The sequence below is a fragment of the Papaver somniferum genome, chromosome 8 (genome assembly GCF_003573695.1).
Source record: "Papaver somniferum cultivar HN1 chromosome 8, ASM357369v1, whole genome shotgun sequence".
NCBI classification, from domain to species: domain Eukaryota; kingdom Viridiplantae; phylum Streptophyta; class Magnoliopsida; order Ranunculales; family Papaveraceae; genus Papaver; species Papaver somniferum.
The window spans coordinates 1,865,466-1,875,403 of record NC_039365.1 but is presented as its reverse complement, the minus strand read 5'-3'; the positions used below and the strand labels follow the sequence as shown (position 1 = coordinate 1,875,403).

The 9,938-nt window shown below is 36.3% G+C and overlaps 1 pseudogene; it reads right to left on the bottom strand.

The window, feature by feature from the left end:
• Positions 1-6,881: 6,881 nt before the first annotated feature.
• On the bottom strand, positions 6,882-6,963 carry LOC113307065 (annotated as a pseudogene).
• Between the last annotated feature and the right edge of the window lie 2,975 nt (positions 6,964-9,938).

The window sequence follows — 9,938 nt, the reverse complement described above, 5'->3', positions numbered from 1 at the left end:
AAAGCCTGAAAGTACAGAAAAAAGGTAAAATTCTTATTGCATTCTCATTTACTTCAGTAATGGTAGGGATGCGATGTTGGTGTTGCATGATAATCTTGCAGGCTGTGGTTTAGTCTTGGGACTTGTTGGTTTTAACTTGATTGGGTTATTTTTTTTAATAAAGAAGTTGCATTCTTTATGTACTATGTATGGTGCTCAAAGTTATGGTCATTATAGGGTGCTCAACAATCTAGAACACGTTATCATTATTTTTTTCTTTCAAGTGTGTCACAAGTAGAATTAAATGGATGCACTGGTGATGTTTATGCTTAATTATTTTCTTTGGGGAACTGTTTATGCTTTGGATGACTCGAGTCAAATCACTTGACTGACGTCTTATAAATTTCTGGAGTTGTTTGTAGCTTATATGTGTCTGCAAAGTGGTCCATGAAATTACTTAAGCTACCTATTATTTGTCCTCTCACATGGCTTAATATGATGCTAGTTATATTAAATAGGGCACTCTTGCAATGGCAGTGATGTTCTGAGTATTTTAACCGCTTGTATTCCACTATATATAACATGTTGGCTGTTGATGATTTATAATTTCATATGCATAATCTTGGATGTCTTTAATGAACACTCATATGCATTCTGATTTCTAATTTCTTATATTACTAGTTAAGCCGTATTCGTGAGGGAAATTGCTTGTGGAAGTGTCTTCTTCTTCCCCTGTGATGTTGTTACTTACAAAAAAAACATGAGCTTCCAAAGGATTCAACCCATTTCTTTGTATCAGCTTTCGATTTCCCGGAAGCTCTTGTTTTTTTTCAAGCTTGTCCTTTCGTAGTCATGGTTGTGCGATAAATTTCCTGCAGTGTGTGGCCAATACTTCATGTCTTGATGGTCATCTTCACCCGAGATAGTATTATTAGTTGTTAAGTTACATATGCTTCTACTGGAGGGCAGTTTGGAGTCCATATCATTGATTGAATTCTGTAACATATTACCTAACTTACTTTTAATAATACTGTCATCTCTAGTAACTTATTTTGCTCAACCATGTATGATGAACTAAACGAAGTTGTTGATTTGCTTTGCAGGAATGATGTTCTTTGTCATATGTGAACCAGGGACAAATACATGGGTGCTCTACTTGATATCAATCATGAAGTATTGTCTAAGTTCATCGTCATCGGAGGTGCTTATCGTTTTATTGTTTAAAATGTTGTTGTTAGAATTTACTAGCTAGCTCAGCCATGTATTGTTATGAACTCAGAATTTCATACTTTTTTGTGTTGTTTTAAACCCAATGGATAAAATGAATGAAAGTTGAATTCACAGTTTGAGTTTAAATTTGAAGTATCATTCGAATTTCAGTTTGTGTTCCATTTAATTTGACTTGACTTTGATGCAGTCAGATTATTTCAGATTTAGCCATTCAGGCATTTCAGCAAATCTGAATCTATATTTTTTTTATATTATAATTTAAATCTGAGACCCACGGCTAAGGGTCTGTACCTCGGTACCCGTGAAATCGGTTGTTATTTTGAGACCCACGACTCAGGGTCGTACGAGACAGCGACGCTTTATCACATACCCCAACAGAGACGGTTGAAAGTAGTCGTATAACACGAATATATGACATGTCCTGACGGTCGCGGAACTTCTGTTTTCCACTAGTGGATGAACCTTAAAAAACAACTTCAGAGCTTGTGAAAAGGTAACAAAACTTTGAAAACATATTTGACTGATGCTAAAAGTTTATTTGCACAGTTAGCAGAATCAGGATACATAGTATCTGCAGATGAAAAGAAACATGCAATCAACAATAGCCTGAACCAAAGCTATGATCCTATAGTAACTGCATTAAGTACAGTGGAGGGGATGGACATAGACACTTTCTATTCTCATCTTCTCACTTTTGATATGCGGCTCGAACAGCAGCTGCAGTTGTTGCAGACACCAATTACGAATGTAGCAGCATCCACCTCGAGTTCATCAGGCAAAGGAGATCCAAGGAAATTCAATAACCAACATAGAGGATCTAATCAGTCTTACAACAACAACTCAAACCGTGGCAATCAGCCTCAAAGGAGCAGTCAATTTGAAGAAAAATGCCAGATCTGTAAGAAGAAAGGCCATCTTGGTGACAGATGCTGGTTTCGCTATGAGAAACCGAACAATAATAATCGAAAATCCCCTGCAACTTACATTGCCTTACCTGGTGAATATCAAGGCAATCAGTGGGTGACCGACACAGGAGCTACACATCACATGACTGCAGAAATGAGAAACTTGACAATACCGCATGAGTATAACGGTACTGAACAGGTTCATGTTGGCAATGGTAATGCACTCAACATTGCAAACATTGGAAAAGCTACTTTCACATACAAGGATTGAGCATTCCATCTAAATAACATCTACCAATGTCCCTCAGATAAAAATCAATTTACTATCAGTTTCACAATTCTGTAAGGATAATGATGTTTTCTTTGAATTTCACACGTCTTATTTTGATGTGAATGACAAGTGCACGGGGATAATACTGCTGTGAAGACATAATAGGAATGAGTTTTATATATTTGATGGAGTAAAGAAGATCAGCACTCCAATAAATCCAACATCTTATGTCTCCTCTTCTTCTCCGTTGTGGCATCAGAGATTGGGTCATCCAATGCTCAAGACAGTTTCTAGAGTTTGTTGCCAGTTTTCTCTTCCTATTTCCAATAAACAATTTGATTTTTGTCACTCTTGTCATCTAAGCAAGAGTAAGAACCTTCCTTTCCCTGTTAGCAGTAGTGTTTATAATATTCCTTTGAGCTTAGTTGTTTCTGACATTTGGGTCTCTCCTAATCTTTCAAGAAATGGGTATAAATATTATTTACTTATCATGGATGTGTACTCTCATTTCACATGGGTTTTTTCTCTTGTGATACGCTCATATGCTTTCAACAAAAAACCATATTACACATTCATAAAAGTCTTTGGATGCTTAGATTATCCATGTCTTAGGCAGTATAACTCATATAAGTTAGAACCAAGGTCGTTGCATTGTGTTTTTCTAGGTTATAGTGGTGCACATAAGGGTTACATCTGCCTGCATAGACAAACAAATCGATTATACATCTCACGTCATGTTCGCTTTGAATAAAGCTCATTCCCGTTCTTTCCAACACAGCATAAAAATCCTCAATGCAGTAAAGGTATGGTTCCAACTGATACTAGTGTGTTACAATCACCTCTTTTTAGGAAGGCTTTGAATTCAGTATCTCAGACGCAAGTTATTGAGCAGTCACCATCTACGAGCTTGTCTCATGTGCAACCAATGCTGTCAGATTCACCGGCATTATCAAGTCCTTCAGCTACATCTGTTAGTGATGTTCAATCTCAAGCGTCGCAACCTGATGTGCAATATTCAGCTCATTCGTCTGCTGCACCGAGTACTTCTCAGAATGTGGTGCAATCAACACAGTCAGATGTTGTAACTCATCCAATGGTAACCCGCGCAAAAGCTGGTATAAGTAAGCCAATTCAGAAGTTGTGCCTAACTGCATCCAAACATGCCTTTCCAGAGACTGATTTTATGGAACCAACGTGCTTCACTGATGCTGTCAAGAATCCAGAATGGAGGTTTTCTATGGATTTGCATATCAATGCATTGTTAAGTAATGACACGTATTCTTTGGTTAAGTATGAGAAGGGAATGAATGTTGTGGGTTCTAAATGGGTTTTCAAGGTAAAGTAAAACCCAGATGGAACTATTCAACGTCGTAAGGCTCGTTTAGTAGCTAAGGGATTCAATCAGCAGGAGGGGGTTGATTTTGGAGAGACATACATCCCTGTTGTTAAACCCTGCACAATCCGTCTTGTTCCGTCTATTGCAGTCATGAACAATTGGCAGCTAAAGCAACTTGATGTGGAAAATGCCTTTTTGCATGGAACGTTGGAAGATGATGTTTACATGAAACAGCCTGCCGGATATGTGGATCCTAACTACCCTGATCATGTCTGTAAGTTGCATAAGTCTTTGTACGGACTAAAACAAGCCCCTCGATCCTGGTATTCGAAATTCAGTAGCTTTTTGGTTCAACTGGGCTTCAAATCCTCTGTTGCAGACATTTCACTTTTCATTCTTCAAACTCCATCTGTTGTTACATATGTTTTGGTCATTATTGTCACAAGTTCAAATTCGTGTCAGATTACTAAGCTTGTTGCAGATCTCGGAGAAGCATTTGCGATCCAAGACATGGGTGATCTGTCCTTTTTCTTTGGTGTAGAAGTTATAAGGAAAGACAAGGAATTGATTCTGTCACAACGAAAGTATATTGTTGATCTGCTGAAGAAGACAAAACTAGATGGTGCAAAGCCGGTTTGCAGCCCCTTTCCACCTAATCTGAAACTTCGCAAGCAAGGCACAGAGAAGTTTAAGGATCCAACTCTATATCGGAGTGTAGTAGGTGCACTACAATATCTTCATCTGACGCGGCCTGATATTTATGTGGCAGTAAACAAGGTTTGTCAATATATGCATGAACCTTATATAGAACATTGGGAAGTTGTTAAACGCATCATTCTTTATCTGAAGAACACTGTGGATTTTGGTCTTCATCTTCAAACAAGTAGAGATTTCTCTCTTCATGCTTATTCTGACGCGGATTGGGCCGACAATCTCGATGACCGAAGATCAACCAGTGGATTTGGCGTATATTTTGGAAGTAATCTGATATCATGGAGTGCTAGAAAATAAAAGACGGTCTCTAAATCATCTACGGAAGCTTAGTACAGGGTGTAGCTATTGCCACCTCAGAGTTAATTTGGATCCAATCACTGCTACGTGAGCTTGGTATAACAGTTTCACCTCCTATTTTATGGTGTGATAACTTAGGTGCTACTTATCTCATAGCCAATCCAGTCTTCCATGCTCGTACCAAGCATATAGAGATCGATTACCACTTTGTCAGGGAAAGGGTTGCTGACAAGCAGTTATATGTGCGCTTCATCAGTTCTAGAGATCAACTTGCGGATATTTTCACTAAAGGTTTGTCAACTCCAATATTTCAGTTTATTAGGGACAAGTTGCATATCCGTAAACTCCAGTACAACTTGAGGGATGGTGTTAGCCATACAACGACTAGCTGTACTTAGTCAAGTCAGTCATCTGGTATTGTTAGCTGTTCTAGTCTATTGCCAAGTAACTCGGTCTCAAGAGTCAGCTATTTACTTGTTCTTATAGTTAGACTGTTGAACTGTTTTCCATTAATCTCTATAACTAATTGTATGAATCTTCAATATAAGTAACATTCAAGCCTCCACAGATTTGTGTGGAAGAAATCACCCAAAACACTTTGTCTAACTTAATCCCATGGTTTACCACGGCGAAGATGAATTAACAGCGCAATCGCTCCGCCGAGCGATTCAGTGAAAATAAACCAAGGAAGTGACTGAGAATGTTGTGCCCTAAATGAATCAAAGTAATTGATACAATCATCAACAACTGGGTTAATGTCAGGTATGTGACATTGAAGACCATCAGAGAACCCATGACCTTGGGAAGAATGAGAAAGTGTTGTGCTCATTGTGTTGCGAATCTAAGTAACATTTGAAAATTAAACAACGTATCCCAATATAAACTGCATTCCAAACGTTAGATAGGTTGTCTGTTGCATACTTGCATTCACTTTCTTATTATGATCAAATTACAAAGGACTCAAAGATCGATTCCATTAAACAACCCGTGATTAAGGTAGCAGTATTCCAATAGATACTATTTCATGTATACTAATTCAGCATTACCACACTACACAGGAACTATGACCAAATACATATTTCCTCCGTACCACATATATAGACGGACAGACAAATTCTCTTAGATTAAGAATTCTTTATTGATTTCATAAATATTCATGATTTTTCTTGTTTTACCCTTTATTATATTTCCTATGTTAGAGACATAAAATCAATTGTGAGGATAACCAAGCAACATAAATAGGGGTAAAATGGTTAAAAGCCATCTTGAAATTGTCACTCCGCCTATCTAATGGTACAAGGAAAAAACAATATTCCACCTATGGAATAGGTAAAAAGGGAGTATTAAATGCTTGGATAATTCCAATCCCGCAAGTGATTAATTTATTATTTCAATGACACCTGGCTTGTTGGTCATTCAAAACATTTATTGCAATTAAATCACACCATATTAAACAGGGTCTTGGGGTCTGTCCACATTTAAGTACTAATTTACAAAGAGTTCAAATGCAGCATTGGTGACTTGAATATTCACCAACTACAATAATAAAGAGACAGGATCAATAACTAAGAACATGAAAAAATCTATATCTATCTCATGGCCAGTCCCCAATGGAATACAAAAAAGAAGTCCAGGTTAAGGTGGAGTTCAGGTTAATGAGGAGTTCAGGGTCCAAAATCACATTAAATGATATATTACCAACCAATAGTAAAAAAAGTAAATTAGTCTCAACCACCAGACTCACAGAGTACTAACAAATGACAGAACCTAAATGCTTCCTGCAACTACACCACTTAATAATGATCTGAGCAGCTGTAACTATTAAGTCGCTATTACTTCATCTGAAATTCATTTCTGTCAGCATCATCTGTGGTAGACTTACGGAGAAAATATGATACTGGTTGTTGCTTTCACTTTTTTATTACTATTATCTAATTACAAAGAACAAATTACAGCACAATATGAATATCCAAATTTACCCATCAAACTTGTCCAAACTGTTGTAGCAAGTAAAGCACAAAAAACTAAATAGATGTGTGTAATATGCAGCGTATAAGAGAACTTCACAGTTTACAGGTGCATTGCTTACACATGTTGTAAATAATCAAGAATGAACAAAAAACATGGACAATGAAATTTAAGTTACAATAAGCCTCAGAATTCCAGAATATGTCATCATTCAGTCCCAAAGGATGGTGGTGTTGTTTATAATTCGATATCCTCGTAGGATTGTTGTAAATACCAAAACATACATCTAAATAAAAAAACATGAAAAAAAGATGTGATATATCTCATGGCCAGTCCCAATGGAATACTAGACCACCTGATCAGATATGCAGATCTTTCGACCATCAAACACCTAAAGTTTTTTCTACGATTTTACAGACGGATTTTTACAAACATTAATTGGTTTGCTCTGATCTGTGAAAGAGAGATTTCTCCCCCTCCAAAACAATATTTAAGTAACTAAACAGATGACTACAGAATCCGATTATCTAGAAACATACCCAGTCAGATGAGGGGACAATGGTTATGCACGGTGAATACAAACATGATAACTTCAAATCCTGATCTATGCTGCTGCTGCTGTGCTTATTCATACTCACAAAGCACAACCATTTCTCCTCTCATCTAGTTTGGTACTCGTTTCCAGAGATATCATCCTATCATGTACAAGACTCAAAACAATCATCAAGTGAAAAATCATAAAACATGACCAAGAAGATAAGATTACTAAAAAATTCTGATAAAACCAGAAGAAAAAAAAAACCATAGAGATGGGAGGAAAATCATTGTGCATAGTGAATTCAGAACATCCAATTATCCTTACTTCACTAAGCCCCATTTGTTGGTACTCACAATACACTATGAGTTTTCCTCTCATCTAAGTTGGTACTCTATTTTCTTTTTCCAGTAACACCATCTTTTACCGTAATACTATCTGAGAGACTGAACTGAAAAGGATAAAGAAAATATATCAAAACTGAAAGACAAAAGCAGATGAAAAGACATAAAAATGAGTAGGAAAACTGAATAAGAACTACATGACATGAAACTCTAACCTAAAGTATACAGATTGAATAAGGAAGAGATTTGATATGACATCCAGGGGTTCTGAGGAAAAGAGAGGCTGGAGTGGTGGGTTTATATAGTGAAGTTAGCTGAGTTGGCTGAGCAGAAGTTATTGTGATTTTTATGATGGCCACTTATGATCTGAGCTGCAACCATCAATGATAAAGTTACAATTAGGCAGGACACTTAAGGTCTGAGCTGCTGCAACTATAAATTCATCTTAATTTCATTAGGTGCACCTATAAAATTCATTTCAATCCAGACTGGTTAACAAACCCATCAAGCAACATATATTTTGGAATAGAATGCTGAAAGAGTAAAAAGGATTTGGGCAAAGAATTTGGGTATGTAGCATTTGATCTCCGATCCACAATGTCCAACAAATTTTGTTCAAGTTTGAATTACTTCCGATCACAATTTAATGCATCAGCCGATGGTCCATGTTCCATACAACCTCCAGAGGAAGTGCTACATTGTTTTCGTCCTTCTGCACTTTAGTATAAGATAGTCACATCAAACAGATACACATAAAAGTCCAAGTCATTAAAAAAATCAAAGTCTTGGTCCTTTGGGCATTCGACAGCAATAAATTATAGGACTTCTTGACTATTGGGACACCATAAAACATAGTAGGACATTTTCTAGCCGTAATAATGATTCAGATGAGTTGGATTCCGATTAATAAAAAAAATTATCAATCAATAATCAAATTTAAGAAATTCATTGTAATTCAAAAATGAAACGAAATTGACTCGCAAAATTCAACAACTATAGAATTGCCAAACTAACTACAATAGATATGTCTGCGCAGCTCGAGAGCAACCGGCCAACTACAAGCTAGGTGGGTATACATATCAAAGTTGTTCTTTCCTTGCCTTCTTTTCAAAAATCTAAATGAATTTCCTTGCTCTAATTAAAGCATATGTTCATGGTTTCTTAACTTCTCTGTAACACAGTTGAGCCAAACATGTGTCCATAGTTATGGTGGCCACTTATGATCTGAGCTGCAACTATAAATTCATCTGAAATTTATTAGGTGCAACTATAAAATTCATTACCACCAGGCACTATCCATAAAGTCATCAAATGGGAAAAATGAGAAAGTGCTGTGCTTATTGTTTTGCCAGTCTTAGTAAGATTTGGAACTTATCGGGATTTGGTCTTCGCAAAAATCAAATGCTACCAGAAGAATACAAGGAAAAGTATAAGCATAGTCAGTGCAGCAGCTGTAAGGCACATGGTTCACAAAAGTAAAAAATGCAAAATTAAATTCTAAGCATATGATAGTAATGCAATTCCTGGCCTACAAAGACTAAAGCAACTGAAAGAGCTCCAGACAATAATCTTTGAAGAACAAATACATAGATTTGTCACCTGCAATAAGAAAACCGGGTCCTTCTGATAACTCATTTGATGGATGAATTTATGTTTTGTTATTAATGCAATATAAATTAAGAAAAATTAATATTTTGATAATTCTTATCAGGCAAGTGACTTTTATACTTTTGGAAATTATGTCAAATAATTTTATTTCAATGCATGATTTACGGCATGTGGTCTTTGAAGAATACTTGCAGAAGCAGTAATGCACAAACTTAAACAGTGTCTTAGGGTCTATCAAATGGCATAATAGATTAGTGTCACTAGTCAAGCTTTTGTAGCATGTCATTTGGAAGATAATGGGATTCAAGGACTAAGATTTTTATAGGAAAGGGTGTAAGCATGCATAGTCATTGGCCAGTGCAGTCCACGGAAGCATACATAGTTTCTTGTTCAAGCTTTCGCTGCGCTATAAAACATGTAAAGGTGCGTCCTTCCCAACTTGGTATGCATATCAGATATATTCTAGTTTCTGGCATTCGTTATCTCAAATTACAAATTAAGCTATGAGAATACAAATAAATCACTAAAAATTATCATGTCAAAAAAAAAACATGTCAAAAAAAAAACTTGATTAAGTGATAGAATTATGACCAAATATGCTATTTTGCATGTATAACGAAGCTTTACTGCACTTGCAAAGCCTTCAGCACAGTGGTTAGAAATACAGTTTATATGGATTTGATAAGCTTCATGGAATGGAGAAGTAACAACACAAGAAAAACATGAACATGTACAGTGAAATTTAAGCTAT